This window comes from Grammomys surdaster, unplaced genomic scaffold (assembly GCF_004785775.1).
Source record: "Grammomys surdaster isolate TR1022 unplaced genomic scaffold, NIH_TR_1.0 1164, whole genome shotgun sequence".
NCBI classification, from domain to species: Eukaryota; Metazoa; Chordata; class Mammalia; order Rodentia; family Muridae; genus Grammomys; species Grammomys surdaster.
Window position 1 is genome coordinate 518,959 of NW_021605583.1, and position 5,415 is coordinate 524,373.

Consider the following 5,415-nt stretch of genomic DNA (forward strand, 5'->3'; position numbering starts at 1 on the left):
CATCTGGAGACCTGAATTCAGTCCACATCTGGAGACCTGAATTCAGTTCCCAAGAGACCAACTCCACAAAAGATGTGCTCTGACTCCCACACACCTGTCTCATGTGTGCTCGTGCACACACACACACACACACACACACACACACACGCTGTGATAAAATAATGCTTTAATAAAATAGCATTATAATCCAGTCTGATGGCACAGGCCTGTAACACCAGTTACAAGGACGGATGAGACGCCTGCCTGCTTGGGTAACTCAGAGTGAGTTCAAGGTCAGCTTATGTAACTCAGTTCCTGTCCCCAAATTAAAAAAAAAAAAAAGTTAAAAAATGTGGAGAGGGGTTATCGCTAGGGCTCGGTGAGAGAGCTTCTGAGATACGGAAGCAATGGTTTAACTCACTCCATAGTGATGGAGGCAGATGACCCCACTAGGGCACCATCTTCTATCTGGCAATAGCTAACAGTTTAAAATCCCCTTGGCCTAGCAGCTCTGAAATTATGCCACTCTTGACCAAGCATTTAATTTGAAAATATTCCTATTATTTATTTTACTTACAAAGTTAAAACAATTACTTTCCTATTACATTATTTAGATTTTGTCTAATTTCCTACAATTGCAGTGTAGTTTCTTTGATAAAAACCAAGGAAGGGGAGCCAGGTAACAGATCTTCTTTATGCAAGCTTGATCTCTTTGGGGAGGAGAAAAACAGGTTAAATTTGAGTTTTCAAAGTTCACCTGGGTCATAGCGCAACCAATACATTCTATTTGGGGGACAGACCTTAAAACTGTCCTCTAAAACTCAGTGAAAGAAAGAAAAGAAGGGAAGCCTAAAAACACATTAATCAAAATATAAGACTTTCTTAAATACTTTCCTTGCTGGAAAAATGGCTCAGCAGTTAAGAGGACTGACTACTCTTCCAGAGGCCCTGGGTTCAATTCCTACCAACCACATGGTGGCTCACAACCACTTGTAATGGGGTCTGATGCCCTCTTCTGGTGTGTCTGAAGACAGCAACAGTGTACTCACATACAGTAAATAAATAAATAAACCTAAAAGGGGGGGGGGAGAAACGAAAATAGGAAAGAAAAGAAATGGATCGAATACTCCTCTAGTTTCCTAATTAATTTTGTTTTATGTATTTTCTGTAGACTTTTCACTTACTGTGTTCCTACTCCTGTGAGCTCTGAGTGTATCATGATGTCAAGTCTAATCTTCTTCTTCCTTACTCCTTTCTGGTTTTCTTCTCTGATTCATCCTCATGTATGTTTCTTTGCTTTCTCAATCCTAATCTAAGAAATACAGTACCCAGTGGGTAAGAATGCCTTGAACATTTCATCTAGTAATCTCTTGCACATGTATGTGTGTGTAAATGTTCATCTATTCACATGTATGTACATGTGTCTGTGAGTGTGCCCACACTCATATGTCAGAGGACAGTTGTGGGTACTATTCATTAAGTACCATCAATCATCCTTTTAAAAAGTAAAGAAAAAATATTTTGTGTGTGAGTGTGTGTGTGTGTACGTGTGTGTCTGTCCACACATCTAAGGTCAGAGGACAACTTGCAGAAGTCAGTTCTGGGGCCAGACTTGGTGGCAAACACTCCTATCCTCTGAGCCATCTTGCTGGCCACATCCCACTTTTTGAGACAGACTCTCAGTGTCCTGGAACTTGCCTGCTGGCTAGACTGGACAGTCAGCAAGCTCTGAGGATCCACCTGTTTCTGTCATCTTAGGACTGGGAGTGTGAACTCTGCTCAGCTTGGCTTGTTTGCTTTTTAAGTTTGCGTTCTGAAGATTGAATGCAGGACTTTGAGTACTTTTCTAACCTTGTCATCTCTCCAGCCTTTACCTAATGTTCTCATAAAAAGCCTCCTAGGAATATATACCAAAAAAATTAGATCTTCAAAATCAAAAAGTTGTAGTATAAGCTTTTGAAAACTAGCTCACAGAGAGATGACAGAATATCATGATGAAAATTAGGTCTCATGAGTTCCAGTTTTGCCTGGGGCAAGTTACTTAATTTCAGGGGGTCTCAGTTTCCTCATTTGAAAAACAAGGAAGCTGGACGTCAAACTTTTAAGTTTTTTCCAGCTCTAGCATTCTGCAATTCTAGGCTATAGTTAAAGCTGCCAGGAAAGAGCCATTTATATGGGGCCAATGTCCTAGTAGCCACTTCCTCTTACAGTGGTTCTCAACCTGTGGGTCGCAACTCATTTGAGAGTCAAACCACCCTTTCAGAGGGGTCACCTAAGACCATTGGCAAACATGGATACTTACATTACAATTCACAACACTAGAAAAGTTACGAAGTAACAACAAAAATGATCTTATGGTTAGGGGGTCACCACAACGTGAGGAACTGTATTAAAGAACCCCTCCCAGCTTTAAGAAGGTTGAGACCACTGGTAGGCAACACTCAGCTAGAGAATATTATTCAACCAGTATTTTCAAATTCCCAGGAGTTTAAAAAATACTATTGTATTAAAAGTAAAATGCCTTGAACTGGACAAACGACTCTGATCCCATTTGTCTTGTCTGTGGAGCTCCAGTTCTGTGGAATAGGTGTAGGCCGGACAGCTGGGCCTGGTATGTGATTAAATCTCCACAATCCTGTGGGAAGTCGTCCTGGCTTCAGCAAGACCAACACTCAACATTTCGGTTCTTTTTTAAGAAAAACACCCTTATTGTAGCCAGCTGTAGCAGCACTCGCCTATAATCCAAGCACTGTTAGACAGGCAGATCTCTGTAAGAGGCCACCCTGGTTTACGTAGGTCTATGACAGCCAAAGCTATGTACATAGTGAGGCCCGGTCTCAAAAGAAACAAACCAAACAAACAACCCAACCAACCAAAACTAAATTAAACCAAAACACCTGTGTTTTGAGTGTGTCTGAGTTTATGATGGCTCGTGTGTGATGGCTTGTGTGTGACGGCTCGTGTGTGGAGATCAGGGACACCTTCCATCTTTAGAAGGGATCCATGGATGGATCTCAGATCAGCAGGCTTTGACATAGCACTTTTCCTGCTGAGCCATCTCACTGGCCAGGTGATAGTTTAGTAAGTCATCTAACCCTTGACAATTGTTCTATCTTACAACTGTATGTCTGTGGGATGTGGAAGGGATAGGGGCAGAACACAACAGGAAATTAGATCATTAATGACAGGTATATTTAATCAACTGTTAAATATAGACTTTATTTTTAAAAGGTCAAGTGCAACTCACATACTTGGAATTTGTGTGTGAAAGAAGACTGGGTGTTGTATATTCCCTCTTCCTCGTGTGGGAGGGGAACGAGGTAGAGTTGGGGTGGGGTGGCAGGCGGAACATTCTATCCTGAAGTGAACAGGAGAATATGGAGGGTTTTATGGGAGACTCAGACTGTGATTTAACAGGAATGGGAAGACACTGAAGGTAGAGAAGAAGATATTCTGAAGGAGCCTGGCATAGGATTTGGCCAGCTAAAAATAGGCAGAAAGTAAAGAGATTAAGGACGTCTTAAAATTGGTTTTGTTGTATGACTTCAAAATAGAAGACGATTTATTTATTCAGCCCTTCCCCTTCGACATAAAGTCTTGCTGGGGAATCTTATCATATTACCCAAGTCCAGACCAGACCACGTCTTCTGCTGTGGAGTTTCCTGATTATCAACCTTGCACAAGGTCTTGTTTGCTTTGAGAGAACTAGTTTGGATTTGAGGCTTCCTTGAAAGAAAAGCTGGTCTCAACATTCCAAAGAAGAGGCTCTTAGTGGTCCACAGATCAGCCCAAACTGTTTCTAGTCGTCCTGGATGCCAATTGCCTTTTAGATCTCCTACTCTTACAAGTGGACAAGATAGTGTTAGAGGCGAATTCTGTGGACCGTTGCAACAGTCTGAAGACAAAGCGAGAAGAACTCTGCTTCCTTCCATTGGGTCCAACATTAAAGAGATTTGCAAATATACAAAAGGCTGTAAAACATCCAGGATAGATGGCTGTCTTTAAAAATGTTATTTAAGAATATATGATATATTTACAAAACACTCACTAGTTAACTTTTTAAAATTTCTCAGTTTTCCTTTCTAGCACAGTACACTATAGTAATATGGTAAATAGCCAAGAGAAACAGAAGCTCTTTAGGGTCCCTAATAGTTTTCAAGAGAGAAAAGAAAGTCTCTGTCCTGAGGTGACACTCTCCCACATCTCATAAAGATAGAAAAAAAAAAACAACCTGCAGTCTGCTTCTGCCCCTTCTGTGATTACACATGCCAGTGTGTCTGAGTAAAGAGGGACATATCTTACCTGGGCCAAGAGGAAGTGATTTGGAAGTTTTGAGACGTCTTTCTTTTCCTGACCCTGGAGGTTGCAGAAAATGGCAGTCCTGTCAGCAGCTGGAGCCGGCAGCCAGGATGACAGAAAGCATGGAGCTACAGAGAACCCCCACCAGGTCGGCTGCGTCTGTGATACCAAGGCACAAGAATGAGGAAGAAGGCAGGCAAAGGGAGGAGACTGCCTCTGGCACGCCTCAGGCCCGCCTTTGCATAGTGCCAGGGCACGAGAATTTTGAAGCAAAATGTTAGAAAACACAGGCATTTCCTTTACTGTAAATGTTACTATTCAGCAAACCATCTCTTCTGTAAAAGCTGGAACCATGCCTCTTTCAGAAAGTCAGGTGACTACAATGTAAAAAAAGGAACCAGGTTGGGTGGTTAGAGCATCCTTTCTCATATCAGCTTGTAGGTTTTGAGGCTCTTGCACAGTTCACACGAAATGTTTTTTTTTTTTTTTTTTTTTTTTTTTTATCTAAGACCACTGAATAGCAGTCATATTGTAGTAATTTTTATATTATAACCATTATACCTAAAATATATTTTGGGGAGAAATAAAATTATTTTTGTATAGTATTTTCTTTCTTCCCCTTTAAGACCTTTAAGACCAGGATTTTACTTTCCCAGGCTCAACATGGTGTCACATGACACTTGACAGAAGCTCTTCAGATTTACTTCTCAACGGCCTGGAAACAGCCCATTTTTGTAAAACTTTTCCACTATTGTGAAATACCTATAGCATTATAATCTATAGCATTATACTTTTTCCTGTGTTTGTGTGTATGTATGTATGTATGTATGTATGTATGTATGCATGCATGTGTGGGTGTAGGGAAGTTGTACGTTCAAGCAGAGGCAGAGGCCAACTTCAAGTGTTGTTCTCAGAACTATCCATAATGGTTTTTGAGACAGAGTCTCTCCCTAGGATGTGGAGTTCACATGACTTGGCTAGCTAAGCTGATAAGCTAGTGAGATCCAGGGAGCTGACTATCTCCACCACCCAGTGCTGGATGGACAAGTGTGTGCCATCACGCTAATAAACTTTTTCTAAGAGTTATTCTCTCTCTCTCTCTCTCTCTCTCTCTCTCTCTCTCTCTCTCTCTCTCTC

General features: G+C 41.2%; 1 protein-coding gene across 2 annotated transcripts in view; it reads right to left on the minus strand.

Annotated features, from left to right (window-relative positions):
- The window catches only part of Il18 (interleukin 18), a 16,668-nt gene extending 12,118 nt beyond the window's left edge, over positions 1-4,550 (minus strand). For both annotated transcript variants that reach the window (XM_028783820.1, XM_028783819.1), the window contains exon 1: positions 4,282-4,550. The gene's annotated coding sequence lies outside the window, so the exon portion shown is untranslated. The remainder of the gene's footprint in view (positions 1-4,281) is intronic.
- Positions 4,551-5,415: the final 865 nt, after the last annotated feature.